At 36.9% G+C, this 16,738-nt stretch overlaps 1 pseudogene; it reads left to right on the top strand.

Moving 5' to 3' along the window:
* Positions 1–9,364: 9,364 nt before the first annotated feature.
* The window catches only part of LOC131060706 (uncharacterized), a 47,776-nt pseudogene continuing 40,402 nt past the window's right edge, over positions 9,365–16,738 (top strand).

Below are 16,738 nucleotides of genomic sequence, written 5' to 3'. Positions count from 1 at the left end.
CTCGGTAGGTTGCTCGGTAGAGGCAACACTTTGGTCAGTTCCTTTAGCCGTTGTGGTGTCTTTTGGTGTCTCGGTACTGGGTGTCTCAGCTGCTACATTTTCAGTGCTCGACAGTGCTTGAGAGGTCTGTTCTTGAGTAGTATCTTCTCCTGTTGCAGACTTGTGACCTTCGGTGCCTTGTGCTGTATCCTGAGGAGATTCGGTAGAGATAGGTTGAGTGATCAGTGGATAAGGCTGAACTTGTTCTAAAACAGATTCACTAGATACAAGTTTTGCATATGTAGTGCCTTCTATCATCTCCTACTCTGGTTCCTCTATATCCATGACATCTTCGTCAATTTGAATAGTGTCAGTCGGGTCTTGTTCGATAACATCAGGACCGTGCTCAGTGACATCAGGATCATGCTCGGTGACATCAACGATTTCAACTATAGATTGTTCACCGACATCTTTGATTTTGAAGATTTCCTGCCATTTTGTTTTTGTCTCATTTTCTACATCAATATATAGCCCATTCATCAATTTTAAGGCTCTCTGTTTGATAAGAAATTTTGAATTGTAGGTTGTCAAATGTTCCTTTATTTTTGCTACAGACATATCAGGAAATAGATGGACTAGACTTCTTTCTCTGATTTGTTTCTCTGAGTCCATTGCATACTTCCACCTGTTATCAATATGCAAGTAAAGTTCATTTGGAAGTGACTTTACTAGTTCTAATGGAGCTAGCCGAAACTTTAGAAGTGTGCAGATGACAACTTCAATTTGTCTCTTCTCATCATTATTTCTTGTTTCATACTTGACATATCTAAAAGAACCAAATCCGCCATATTCTTTCAGATTGGCACAAAAATTTTCAACACTATGTATATTTACCTTCTTGCTCTTGACAATCTAGAATTTGTTTGCATCTTCAGATTCTGTATCACTAGACTCTTTTGCCAAGATGAGTCTTCGAGTAGATTTCTTGTCTGTCTTAGTTACCTTGGGAGCAGTAACACTCTTTTGTTTCTTACTCGGTGATGCAGCTGATGCTCTTGTATTAGGTCTCTTTGTTGGAGGAGTCGGTAGGGCCTTTGAAGTGTCCTGTTTCTTTCTTTTTAACACTTTACCCTTAGGCAATTTGGTGCTCAATGTTATTGCTGCCTCTTGAGCTTCAGATTCCTCTTCGGTGATGGCAAGAGTGCCTTTGACAGGTGTAGAGGAAGAGTCTTCTCTTAATTTCTCCGTTAAAACCTTTATCATCTTTGTTGTTTTTCTTGTAGTTGTGGGTACTACAATGCTCATTTTTACTTTTCCCTTCACCTCTTCATAGGTTCCATATCTCAACTCGGTAGCATGCCTTGGTAATGAAAGATGTGCATCAATTTGCTGTTATGTGATATCAAAGTCAATCTCGTAACCCATAGGTGGCAAAGATCGAGTTCTTGGTTCCACAACATTCACATAACAGTAATTAGTGTCTACCTCAAAGCATATGTCATCTTTATATTTCTCCACTAGCTGGGGTGGAATTTGGTACCTGTTGTGCATCTTCTCTTGAAATCTGCTGAAATAATCATCCATTATATCATTGAAATTATCACCTAGTTTCTTGATAAAGTCATTAATCTGATGGGTGATTGGTTGGTGTAGCTCCCAAACTACTTTACCGACTGATGGAAAGGATTTTTCAAAGTAGAAAAACATGCATACAAGAAGTGGACCAAACTTTAGTGTATTTGCCGAGTTGTTCTTCTTTAGCTTCCTTATTATGTTCAGGTTCTCAAACAGGTTCTTCAATAACACTTCACATAAATCAATTTTCATTCCCTTTTTCACAATTTTATAAGCTATGTCAACTGCGGCATAGGGTACACTGTTTTCCCTTGCAGATTAGAAGAAACAGTAACCAATTACTATAATGGAAAACTTAAGTTCTGCATCAGTGACATTGTTCAATTTCAGTTCTCTGTAATCAAATTCAACTTTGGTTAAACTGATCAATTCCTTCTGTGATATCATCTTTTGAGCTTGTGCATGATCATAGATAGGATAACCGGTGATCACATGAATGATTTCCTTGGTGATTTTGAATGGTTGCTCTTCTAGCCACATGAAATCATCATGAACTCTGCTCAAAACAAACTTGACCCATTGGGGCTTGAACACACGAGAATAGGTTAGGGCTTTAGTCAATCCTTTGATTTTGATGTGTTCATACTTGTTGTTTAATACACCATCGGTACATAGTTCATCATAGGTGTCTCTTATCTCAACATGACTGAGTTCTTCAACACAACATTTGGTAAAGAATCTCACATCTTCGACTAACAAGACTCGATCCAGGATGAGTGAAAAGGCAGTTTTGTCATCCGGTTTAGAGACGACTTTAGGAGTCAAAGTGTATTTCAGTGAGGGCTTCTCTACATTCTTGACAACTATGGGATCTTGGATCTTGGGCGCCATTGTAGATTTCAGGTAAAAACTTAGCAAACTATCCTTAGGGTTTGACGGTTTACAAACGACAGACACTTCACACTCAGCAGATAATAACAATTTGATAAGATCGGTAAACCAGCTTAACAATGTGATGAGATTTGATGTAAATACCTTGGATTCACTTTGAATGAGGTTTGATCACCTTGGAATTTCTCTGCTCTGCTCTTTCAAAAACTTGGTGAATGTAAATGACTGCAAAAATGCTTTTAAGTACACAAAATACCTTATCGGGCTCCGTGCGGGTTAGGTCAAAAATATTAAATGCACTTGGTTCACCTTTAACCGATTTACTCTCTTTTTTCATTTTAACCGAGTAACCAAATTTCCTTCATTTACCGACTTGACAGGCTTCCTGTTTCACCGACTTGACAGGTTTCCTGTAAAGTACTTTTGATAGAATTTCAAACTTACTAATGCATCTTAACTATGTAGATTTTGAATTTAGTACATGATAGAATAGGAACTGTTATGATTTTAACCTTCAGAGAATGCAGTCCCTTCATACCTTTGCTGATTAATTTGTAATAGGTGCACCTAACTTGGTAGGTAAGGTGCTTTGTTCATTTGACACAATTTCCTTCTTTTTCCAAATCATCTTTAATTTTTCTTTTATTTCTTCAGTGTCTCCTCTAGGTTGATCTCTGCAATCTCCAGCTAAATGTCCAACTCTGTGACAATGAAAACATGCCATACCAGGATTTCTCCATGATCTTCGGTTGTTCATTCCAAACCTTATAAAACAATTGGCACTAATATGTCCATATCTTCCACAACATTCGCACCATATCCTTGTGTTGTAATCCCATGGTACTGCTGCATATTGTTGGTAAGGATCTGTGTGAGTTCGGTAACCTCTAGTGTTTGCTCAGTGTGTAGACCACATGTAGTTCTTTTGCTTAAGCCAACATTTCTCAGTACTATGTTCATATCTATTGCAGTTTTTATAAAACCCTTTGAATTTTGCCTTCTGATAGTTGTTAACAGACTTTGTCCTACATTGATTAGATGTGTGACCATATTTATTGCAATTGTAACAATAACCATTGGACTTAGTGATATTCGGTTGCTTACCTTTTCTAATTTGGCATATGTTGGCAGTGTGACCTTGATTTCCACAGTAGTAGCAAATAGGCTTCTTTCTTTTGATGTTATTCCTTTTTCCAGCTTGCTTTGATGATTCTCCTCTCTCGGTAGAGTGAATTCCTTTCTCGGTAGAGTCTTTTCCTTTGTAACCGAGTCCTGCATCTCTGTTGGGTCTTCTTGTATTCAGTTGCTCATCCAACATCTTTGATGCTTCATAACTCTTCTTTAGTGTTTTTTGGGATTTCTTCTCTGTTTCAAGTTCATCGGTCAACCTTGATACTTCAAGTTTCAATGCTTGATTTTCATCATTCTTCAGAATTGCTTCATGATGTGCATAACCTAGTTGATCTGTCATATTTTGTAGAATCCCAGTCAACCTTATGATTTCATCATTTTTATCAGATACCAAGACTTCAAGTTGTTGTTTCTCTCTTTCTAGATCTCTTGCTTTATCCTTAGTTGTCCTTAGCGCATCTAGATTTTCAGTCATTTGTGTGCTGAAATGTTCATGTTCTCTTTTCATTGCTTTTAGTTGATCAGCCAGTGCTTTGTTCTTTTCTTTCAATACTCCAATCATTTCTTCAGTCTCTTCAGATATACTATTCTCAGATGATGTCTCAATTTGTTCCACTAACTCTTGAGAGTCCTGTAAATCATCAGATAATCTTCTTCTTACTTTTAGAGTTTTTTGCATTTGCCTTTGCATGTTTGCAATCACTTGATTAGCATGATCCAGCTCTTCTTGCAGATACACAATCCTCTAAGATTGATTGTAGCCTTCCATTGATAAGATCTTTCTCTTTAGGTAGTTAAACCCTTTTCCAAGATTCAAGCTTTGATACCAATTGTTAGGCCTAATATGGAAAGCTAATGTACTAAGAGGGGAGGGGTGAATCAGTACTCCAAAACTTTTCTTGAATAATAACTTTACTGTTATGCATAAACATAATACTGTAGTAACATAAAATAAAGCTAAAACAAATAGATAACAATCATACATGATTCACTCCATAACACATATATTTTGGTTATGCAGAAACTCTTGGTTAGAGAGAAAAATTGCGGTGGGGATGGCACCCACAACTTCACTACTACAATAATAAAGAGTGCTCGGTTAGAGCTACATATTAGCTATTTCTAATAGCTTACCCTGTTAGATCTACCTTGCTAAAGGATTTTACAACACTTAATCTAAATGTTGCACCTGGTTAGAGGCTTTACAATTTATAGACTTGATTAGAGTATTTTACCCTGTTAAAGGTTTCTCTTTCAACTTCACAATATTACAATAAAATCATTACAAATATCTACAACTTTACATTTGAAATGTTATAGCAGATTCTATGTGCTCACAATAGATTACCTTGCTTATAGCATACCTCAGTAACCCATATAGTAACTCGGTAAACCCTTCTGTTTACTCTATTCTTCAACTGTTCTCTAAAAACCTTCTCGGTGACCTCTGTGTCTCTGTAACAGTCTTCTTACACATATACATACACCTTTAACTCATGCTGTATAAATAGATCTCTTAAGATGGTGATCCAATTCATTTCTTTGATCTTACAAACATGATTTATCAAATGAATAACTATACAAAATATTTCATTGGTTAGATTGATCTCAAAATCATACACAATCTTCTGGTGCAATTTCCAATGTGATAACGATTAGATGTGCCTCGATCTTGTAACATGTTTTCATGTGCATGTCCAGGTTCAATGTATCTGGTAACACGTTTCACTCGGTGTATATCAACTCGGTGTGTCATCTTTGCTACTCGGTAGACATGAAAAGATACTCGGTAGACAGCTCGGTGTATACTGCGTTCTGTGACTACTTTCCTTTGTAACCGACTAGACTGTGCATACCGACTTCTCTGTGTATACCGACTGCATGATTCGGTAGTGTTAACCAACTAGAGTATATAGTATGACTTTGAATATAAAAAACTAATGGCAATTTGATAAGTAGTAACAATCTTGTTTCCCAAGGATCAACATTCTTTTTGTAAAATTCAATGGGCATCCCATCAGGCCTCAGGGCCTTATCATTCTCAAGGGCCTGAATTGCCATCCTAATCTCTTCCACAGTAAGAGGTATGCTAATCACCATGACATCCTCCTGGTCAATCTTTTTTGGCAAATAGACCCAATTCTATGTCTAGCCTCCTCTACATCAGGACCATGATCCTCTAAAGTGAACAGATTTTGGTAATAATGAGCAAAGGATTTTAGGATATCTTCCTGTATAGTGATAATATTCCCTTCCTCACAAATATCTTCAATATTTTCCTTAGCCTCCTTTCTTTTGAGAAGCTCAAAGAAGAATTGGAACCTTTGTCCCCATGATAAATCCAATTGATTCTCGCTTTAACCTTGGCACCTTATATCTTCTGATTTTGGAGCCTTCTCAAGTTATCCTTAACAACCTTGAGATTAACTGAAGCATCTACATTATTAGGTTTCCTTTGGAGTAGATCCTCTACTTCAACCAAGGATTCATAAAGATTAGATTCAACTCTTCTACTCTCTAGGGCCTTCTTCTTACCCATAGTCTGGAATAGTACCCTCCAGCTCTCAATATTTTGGTTCCATTTATCTATGGGGCTATTGAGATTAGGGTGCCAACAATTGTTCTTTCTAATGATATAGGAGGCAAAAACAACATCCTCATCACTTGAGAGAGAGGTATTTAGATAGAACAATTCCCTTCTACCCTAGGAAGGGCAAGGGGAGTCCTTGAGGCAAAAGGTAGTAGTAATGGGGTGGTGATTAGACAAAGTGTAGGGAACCACTTTGACACAATTCTTGTTATCATCATGCACAATATTAAATGCATCTATGTTCAAATAAAACCTATCTAATCTGCAATAAATCCTCTTCCCGCCCTACTGAAATTTGCACCAAGTGTACCAGATATCTCTACAATCTTGCTTATTCCTAGCCAAGGGCTCCCAAATTCTCAATATGTTAACCATTCTCATCCAAAAGTATTTCTCATTTGGCTTCCATTCAAATTTGTTTCCTTTGGCCTTATCTTGAGGATGTTCTACCATATTGAAATCTCCCCCCAGTATCCAGGGAATATCCTCAAGGCTATCCATTTAGTTCCATAAATCAATATGCTCTCTATGGTCATTGGCAACATAAATGGATACAACCCTCTGATCTTTATCGGCCAAAGTAATCCACACAACCTTGTTGCATGGTGAGAAACCCCAACTTTTAACAAATTTAGCTCATCTTTTACTCACTAAGAGAGTAGCTCCCCCTTTCCCTTTGTAATGATTGGTGACAAAATATGACGCCTCTCTCCATATACTCTTCATGTTAATGTCAAGTGAGAATTTAATTGCTTTGACCTCCTGAAGCATTAAAAAATTAATATTCTTCTTCAATTTTAGGAATCTTTTTATAACATACTTACTATCTGAGGATTCAAGTCCACTCACATTCCATGAAACACAGTTCAAATCCATGAGAGGAATTAGGGTGTGGTATCCATTAGGGCCCTAAATGTCTTGTAGCATTTGGGCAAAGTAGTTCTAGGTCTAGGAAAGTCATGCTTCTTTTTGGTAAACCCAATAGGTATCCCCCTTCTTCTCTTAAACACATGGTCTTGTTCAACCCCTAGGGAAGGAGCATGGGAATGTTTTCCTTCCTTGGAGTGAGTTATTTTACCTGCTAAGGCATTTTTATGCCCAATATACATCATAACATCCTCCACTTCATCCTTAGGAGTATGTCAATTGTAAGGCACAATGGCCCATTTCTCCCATCTCTCATATCCATCCTTCTGCATATCCATCCTCATATCATCATCCATCAAGACACCCTCCTTTCTACAAGGGGTGTTAGTGCTATCTTGGTTGTCAAGAATAGTAGCACCAATAGTTTTCATAGGAAACCTTAAGGGGGGGGGGTGTTGGATGGTTTAGCTCGGATAAGAACATCAATAAGAGGCAACTCTGGATTATAAGCCCTCTTAATAACAAACAAATTTTCATCAAGATCACTAGCTGAGAGAGAAGTGCTAGGAGTTACTGTAACCTTATCCAAGGAGGCCCCCCCAGTAGGTTCCTTCTCAACACTCTCAATGTTGAGATCCTTAACCCTCAAGGCACCACTCACATCCATAGTAGAGGAGCAACCACGAGAAAAGTTACTAGGATTCCTGACATCCTTGTCACTATAAATTATCTTCTCAATTATTTTTCTAATTGCTTCAATGTTTCTCAGTTTCATTAAGGCCAATTACTAGGCATTAGGAGGCCGAGACATAGACTTAGAAGGGGGGTGGGGCAAGTTGCAGGGGAGGGCGCATCAAGCATCAATGGGGAAGGTAGGGAAATTGGGTTGGGGAGGGGGGGGTGGCTAAGAAGGAGTAGGAGGGCTGGGAGTGACAACCATCTCGATCGGTGTGGCAGGAGGGGATGATAATGGAGAGTCAATAACAATAGCAAAAGAGGAGGTTAACGAGGGCACGACTGGAGGATTAAGATTAGCCAAGGGGGGGAGCCTTCTTTCTTCCCAACAAAGGACAATTACATCTAACATGCCCTTCCATTTGGCATAAAAAACAAGTATTAATGCCACCTAGGTATTTAACAGGGCACGAGAAAGACTTGTCACCCATATCCACCATTAATTCATTCGGGAGGTCCTTGCCTAGAGAGATAGCAACAAGAACCCTAGCATCAAGGTGAGGAAGAAGAGCAAGAGAGTTATCAATTCTGAGCACATCACCTAAGTTTTCAAGAGCCTTCGACAAGAAATGCCCAAAAATAGGAGGGACATTATGAACAAAGAGCCATCTAGGGCAAGAAATAGAAAAACTTCATCTTTGTTAACCTCCGAAGACCAACTCATTGCTCTGAAACAACACTTTCCAATATTCCAGAATTGTTTTCTAACCACTTCATCCTAATGCCTAGGGTTTTTGAAATTTTTTATAAACAATCCCTTTTGCACCATTCTACAAAACAAAATCAGAAATCCTAGTTTTTTCCCCCAAATATTTTGAATCCAATTATTGATGTGATTGTGAGAAGGCAACATATTCACATCCAATGCAACAAGAAATATGGCCGATTTCCTAAGCCTATCATTTTCATTAGCAATCACATGAGCCATGGGTTCATTAGGAATAACGGTAAGTCTAATGAGTTCCGAACCCTTACCTCCTCCATCGTTGGGTTTGATCGACGAGTTTGCCTCCCTCGGGATGAACATTGCTCCACCCGGCACAATCGTTTGATCGATTAGAGCCTCCTTGAAAGTCTTCTCTTCCGATGCCGAATGAACCAGCTTGGGTGAAACTTGGGCCATAAAAAATCTCCAACAGTAGGAGTACAACTGCAATCAATGCTTCAAGGCTACGGTTGGTGAGTCCAAGAGTCACTGCTCGAGCGAAGCAAAAGCCCGCTCGCGCAAATCCAACCCTCGCTCACGTGAAGAGCAACTTAAAGATCCAACCCCTCATCCCAAATGTATCTACTCTTATTATCAATCTATTCAATAAACACTTTTATTATATATTATTAAATTTTTATTTATTTTTTTTAAATTTTAAAACTTATATTGTTAGTCCCTGCCTTAAGCAGGGAACTAATGTTTTCATGTAACTCAATTAGTTTGTCAAATGAAATAAAAAATATTTAATTCTAAAGTTTTAAGTATGATTCTTTTGATTTTTTTTATTTTTCAAATTATTTTAATTTTTTCCTAAAAACATTATTGGCTGATAGAATTTTCCTGGGGGCTTAAATAAATTTTCAATAACAAAAAATATGGAAATTAGTTGGCACTGTGCTTACCGCAAGTGCTCTGTACAATTTCATTAATGATTTTGTAACTTGAAACAGGATTTGTACAGGTTTTTTAATGACTCCAGTTGGCATTCGTGGCAGTTTTAATCTGTGTGTCATTCATTAAAAAAACTACACTGCGTTCATTGCTTCTACAATTTTGTTGCATTCTCATTTGGCAGGGTGAAAGATTTAAGGAAGCAGACCATTTTGTTTGCGAAAAGTTTCCTAAGAAGACTGCATAAATACAGGTATGATTTGTCAGCAATTCTTAGTTGCAGAATGCTACCATTGTTTCTCTGTTTTTGTTAGTAAAAAATTTCATTATTTGTTTTTTAATTAAAACCCCTATTTTTTTTATTGCTCAACTTCATTGTTATTACTAATGTGGGTATTTTCCAGAATCGTTGATTATTGCCTGAGACTTTCATTCATTTATTTGTTCACTGACGGGTTTTAGAGAATAGTATCCAGACTTCTTTGCAGGAGCTTTGTTTACTGTGACTTAATTTGAAGAATTTTCATTTAGCTTCATTTTCATTTTCAAGACTTTTGGCTCTATGGCCAATGCATAGGCTAAGGCTACTGATATCCTTCTGCACAGACACTTTGTCCTCAATGTCGTTCTTGTGTTGAGAAAAGTTCTCCTTACAAAATCATAGATTTCTCGCTTGAAACGAAGCAGAAGAGCGGAAATGTTTTTTTTTTATATTCCGTTGTCCACAAAATTCGCCACAACAATGGCAGGAATTTGAGGTGTTTCTGTAATGCATATGAATTTTTTTATCCAGCAAATCAATATCAGATTGGACAGTTTTGTTGTCCACTTGCATTAGCGATCTTTATGAATTTTGAAAGCCGTGATTAAGAGGAATTTTTTTAGTCTGCACACCACTACAGGCTGGTCTTGTTACCCATTAACTACTCTTTGATCCCAACAAACAATTTCGAGGGGCAAACCATCCTCCCACCAAGTCAGCCATTCGCCTATCAAATATTTGTAGGGAAAATTCTATAATCCTATTCAATTTGACCCTTCCATTGGTGTGCACTTATAGGTTAAAGCTCGGGACTCTTTTTTGCAAATGTAGATAGAAATCTGCATAATACCAATTCCATTCTTATTTCCTTGCAACTGGTAGGGGTTTCACCTTCAAGGTTGTTTGTGCAGTTGCAACAAATAACTCAAGACAAAATTTGTGTGTATATTACAACCATTGCATTTCATGGCAGTTACAAAACCTGGGCATGCTCCATTTTTTCCCTTTGCATAATAGTATTACAGTATCAGCATGGCCTGTAGCCTTCTTACATTGCCTACTGGTGCACTACGCCTATCCTATGCATTCCGTGTTTATTTTTCAAATTCATTTTGTACTGATATTTTGCATTTCTAATTGAATTTGAGGTTTTGTATCGAATATTGAATGAAGTATTCTTTAAATGAAACCCGTGTGAATTTGATAGGGATAATAGCTATCCTTGTTGAACTTAATCATAGGATTATAAATTTATAAATTTAAGCAGAATACAAGGACACTAGGGCTCATTGAGATTGAAGTTGTGTAATTATTTTGCAAGTGGGTATGATAAAAAAATCACAATGGAGTAAAGTGGATTCCTGAACCTTCCTCTTTTTCCTTTTTCCTTTTTCCAGTTGGCTAAAACTTGAGTGAGCATACATCTGGCTTTACCATTCATGGAGTTTGATAGGGATATTCAGTATTTTAATAGTTTTATTATGCAACGCTTTTTGAATGGATTCGGGGGCATATAAATTTTAGCAGAATATAGGGAAACTGGGGTTCACTTTCCTTGAAGTTGTGTTATTTTTTTTTCTTTATTATTAGACAAGTGGGTTAGGTAAGAAACACCCAATAGAGAAAAATGGATTCCCAAACTCAGCGTTTCTTCTTTGTAAAGGATAATATTGTGATATGAATTGACAATATAAATGTGTTTTTGTCTGGCAGGGTATCCTTTGCACAACACAGTCTTACAAATTTCACATGCTTACTGCTCAAGGTAAGTAACTATTTCTTAAAGTTGTTTCTTTTGATTTGTTCTTCAAACATATATGACCAAAATATTAGGCTTTGTTTTTTTTTCATCTAGCCTAGGTAATAATTCACTGAGATGGAGTTTATTCATTTGTAAATCCTAGAGTTCTTGTATTCTGTAAGAGAGAGAGATTGTTGAACAAGTGTAGTGTAATTCTTTTAATTTAAATAAAGAAATAGATACAGTTTTTAAAGTGATATCTGAATAATAGTAAATTTCTCTATGTCTTTTGAAATTACCTTAAGGTCATATCTTTGCTTCTACCAGTGTTGATAAGTTAGAGAGATGTAGCTTTCCATGCTAATTTGATAGGTGATGTGACACTTCTGAGGTATCAATAACAGTACACAATAGTTTTCTCCCTCAAAGATAGTTCAATATTAATGTGAAGCTCTTCAACATTTAAAGTTGTTTGAAGACAATAACAATACACAATGGTTTGCTCTCTCAAAGATAGTTTAATATTAATGTGAAACTCTTCAACATTTAAAGATGCATGAAGACAACTGTAGGCTTTAGATAGCTCATCTTGTAGTGTACTCTAGTTCATTTCATGTCATGTTGCTTTCTTTGCCAAGTTAATTGGTTTAGATAAGAAACATTTTCTTATTTATCTTTTACCTTTTGCTAGGATTTTCACCAATTGAATGATTTCATTCAATCAAGAGCATTAGCATAATTTCAATGTTCTTTTCCAAATAAAAGATAAGATATTACATAGTTGTTAGACCATGTATCCCAAATTAGATTTCTAGGAAAATATGGTTTTCCACCTTTGTAAGCATCGAAATCACCTTAAGGTTCCATACAAAATAGAACACTGACTAGTTGTACGTGTTGGTAGTATACATTTATTAGTTATACTTTTTATTTCTATGGCATTTGTATATAAATGTTGTCCCAAAAAATTGCAGCTTATTACTTATACTTTTTATATCTATGAGATCCCTGTATAAATGTTCTTTGCAGCTATGTGCACATTCTCATGCCAGATTTCCCTAGTAACTATTCTTAATTATTATAGGACCAGCAACCATTTAGAGAAATTCATGGGACATATTTAAAGTACCTATTTGATGGTCTACATTCCATTGCTATTACTAGTTTAACCAAAAACCAAAAATTTTAATAGAAAAGAAGTTATTGCGATTTTTCTATTGTTTTTGAAATGAAACCATGTGGTATTGATTTATGAGATTATTCAAGTCTTATGGCACTGTTTAAAAACTGCATCATTGATTTAGATTTTAAAGATAAATGCAATGTTCATGTCTACAACCTATTGCTCATATTTTTAATCTTAGCAACTATGCTTTGAAAGTTAGTGTAAAAAATCCTTAACATTTAGGGGAATAAATGAAATCTAAGCAGTAAGTATTATTGATGTTCATGCCTATAATATAGTCTAGCTATTGTCATATATCTATTGCTTTTGAAATGAAATCACATGGTATTGATTTATGAGATTATTGAAATCTTATGGTATTATTTGAAAAGTTCATAGTTAGCCATATGAATCAGCACAACAACTTGTCATAGCTATATGTTCCTCCATAGAACAGAAAGTTTGGTAAATAAATGCTTTTTAGAAACACTTTTGTTTTTGTTTTCAAAAATTCTGATTTTGATACGGATTGACAATTTGATTGTGGTTTTGTCTTGCAGAGTATCTTTTGCACGGGACAATCTTCTAGCTTCGACATGCTTGCTGCCCAAGGTCAGTAATGAATTCTTAAAGTTGCTCCTTGTTCAGTTCTTCAAACATAAACTGCTTTCCTCTTTGTCTATATTCGATATTTCTAATTGGGTACCACAATAGATAAAAATCTTCTTAGTCTAAGTAAGTAATCGAGTAAAATGGTTATAGACACTAGTTTAAACAAACAAAATACATCAGAAAACCCAATTATAGTAGAAACATACAAATCACATGACCAACCACTTATGATGTCAATTGATGAGGCTCTAGACAACGTAAATTGTTTACGAACTGACTCATTCAACTACATAGTTGGTGATTGCTCATTTGATACAGTCCATGGTTTGCTCCATTGTAAATATACACCTAATGAACTACGTAATGGTCTTATAGATCATTTCTTACATTGTCTTCACAATGGTTGTCCTGCAGCATTGAGCTCTTTTGAACATGAATTACATCCAACAATATTTTATGATTTGCATAATATACATGATAAAAATATATATTTACGTGGAATGAGACTTTCAGCAACAAAAATCAATGCCGACGGTGAAGTTGGACTTTGGGGTGACATATTTTGTGTGCAATGGTTAGCACGCTGGTTAAATATACCCATATTCATTTGGTCTCTTACATGCAAAAAAACATATTTGCATTTCAATAGAGATGCACGTCATCCTACAATATTAATTATTTTCCATGATACAAATCCAACTACTGGATATTATGAACCTATCTTTTCAAGGATAAGCACATACAATTTCCTTCAAAGCATGTAATCACAATTGTCTATTGCATGTTACGAATACGACAATGTCTGGAGTACAGTTGCAAATGCATTTGATACACTTGGACTTTGCTGACTTGCTACATCTGTTACTCCATGTGGTGAAAGCATGTTTGCTATTATTGCTTTACTATCTGAAGAATGATTTGATGCAATTGCTTTACGATTGTATATGGCCCAATATTTAGCCAATGCATTGAAAGTGCAGAACAAATTTGCATTGGCATGTGTTGACATGTATGAGAAACCTACTATAACAAAGAACAATTGTCTATTGCAATTGCAATCACTCATTTCTAAGATTGGAATACCATATGCAGAAAGTAAACTTGAAGGTTCTGAATTTTGTTTGTTATAGCTTTCGCACATATTTCATGCAACTATATACGTATGGCAAGCAACTGAACAACCCAAAGATAAGGTATATTGCAATTGCATATAACAGAAAAAAATATAAACTTGATTTGCTTTCAACACAACTCACGTCATTGTCATTAAGAACCACTTTACAAAAACAACAACTAATAGCTAATATGCATACAAGGCAACCTATTTTGATACAAGTTAATGTAGCTGCATCTGCATCTACACTACCTCCTACACTTCAACGAAACCTAGACTTGTTACCAGATGCACTGACTTTTGAACCAAGTAATTATGGTCAATGAAATTGGATTGGTTCATAGAATGTTGCAACAAACAATACAATTACTTCGCCTATGACAAGCTCAGCAGCCCAAAGAACTACATCTTTATCTATCTCAAACTTGAAAACCGCTCGCTCCTTGCGAAGTCACAAAGTTGCAATACGTAATAAAGATAAGCCAAAACAAGACAACGCCAACAAACAAATGGTTGAAACAATAGGCATTGCAAAGGAGAAGTCTACCATTCCACCAGACCACCACTCTTACAATCTCATGGCACACTACTTCACTTTTAGACACGTCAACAGAATTGGCGCTAGGAGGGCCTAATGCAGTATGGTAGTGCTGCATGAATTCCCGTTCGATCTTCCCCTTGAACAGCCTGATCAAGGACTGAATCAGTCATATGTTGCTGATCAGTTACGAGCACTTGCTTGGAAATTAGATATAAATTATCCTCATTTCAGACAAGTGAGTCGCACTATTAATCAAGAAGAAGAAAAGGGTCTGCAAATAGAGACTGTGATCAAGGGAAATCTAGATATACAAAGGATTGCTGCCCTCCACAAGCAAGTTCTTAAAGAAATCCGACAGTTTTCTTTCTAGTCCGCTAATATGGTAAGTGATGGGTCTGCCCATTAATCATCCTAAGCTAGGAAGGGATCTTGAGCCAGTAATACAGCCGGATTTGAACTTCAACGATGAACAAGAGAATCTTATCATAGAGTTATATAGCTTGGCCTGGTCGATAAAAAGAAATTATCCGGATTGGTCTCGAATGCGTTTTATCCTTGAGGAAGAACAGGAGATTGCTGATCGCATTGATGCACAAAATCAAAGAGATCAGGAAGACGCTAGTTTAGCTCCTGCACCTACTCCTGTACTGCATCCACATAATTGACATTGAAAGTAACTCACGCTGGAACAAATTGGATCTTTCTCTCTGGAGAGATTTGAAAGAGTCCTAAAGTCTAGCCTTGAGCAAGAAAGATTTGCTAGATTTCACTTTTATAGGCGCAAAAGTTATCGCCGGGTTGCAGACCCTAGTGAGCCCAGTTCTTCAAGCGCACAGTTTTCTATCCCAGCAAGCACAGTTTTTACAACCCCAGCTGTTGTAACTCTAGTTCCTCTGGTAGTCCCGTTAAATCAGCCACAGATGGGGCACAATCCACCTGCTCCAAATGGTGCCATTTGGCTGGTAGATAATCCATCACCACTAATTTTTATAGCTTACCATGATATGCCCAAAAGCCCAGATAGGTTATGTTCTATTTTTCACGCAAATGACCCAAATAGAACAACAAAAGAGCATGTTAAAATATTTGAAGATGTGTTGCGCAATAGACAAATTGAGTATGCAGACGTTGCATGCAGACAGTTCCCTTATTCATTGGGGGAAGACACATTTTACTGGTTTATCCACTTGCCAGTATCTTCTATCGACTCTGGGGAGAAGCTGAAGATAACTTTTATGGGAAAGTATGGTATCCCTATAACCCCTACAGAGCTATACAGCCAGTTTGCAGAAGTGAAGAGACAGGGACATGAGCCAATCAGTTCTTTCAACAACAAGTTCCATAAAGCTTTTACTTGATTGCAAGACCTGTATGTGGTAAGTGATGCTTCGGCAAGAGAGATCTACTATTCAGCTCTAGACTATTTGACAGCTATGTTTGTCTGACAGTCACACCCCGCACCGACCGCGTTAACTGAAGCCTATGCTAAGGCTATGGAGATTAGCAAGGGACTAGGCCAAAACATCGCCGGACCATTGATGCAATTAGGACCTCCCGCTATACCTAGCCAAATTCAAGAAATCAGCCAGGCTTTGGCTCAACAAACGCCTATTATGAATCCAATTCCACAATTAGCATATCAGCCTCAGCAACCTACAAATCAATTGGTGCTCCACCCAGGACCGCCTATTATCTCAAATCCCTCCTAAACAACCCGTGTATCTGCAAAATACTATAGTATCGTCCAGAACTCAAGAGGAGAAGGATGAGATGCGGGAGTTGACTGACCAAATGAAAAAACTTTCCTCTGAAGTTACCTATCTGCGAAATCAGAATAATCAACTGCAAAGTAGTCAGAGAAATCAGCAGCAAGATCAGCACCAAAGTCAGTACCAAAACCAAGGATATCAACGGCCCACGAGGACATGGAACACC

Source organism: Cryptomeria japonica, chromosome 7 (assembly GCF_030272615.1).
Source record: "Cryptomeria japonica chromosome 7, Sugi_1.0, whole genome shotgun sequence".
NCBI classification, from domain to species: Eukaryota; Viridiplantae; Streptophyta; class Pinopsida; order Cupressales; family Cupressaceae; genus Cryptomeria; species Cryptomeria japonica.
This window is presented reverse-complemented; position numbering and strand designations above follow the sequence as displayed.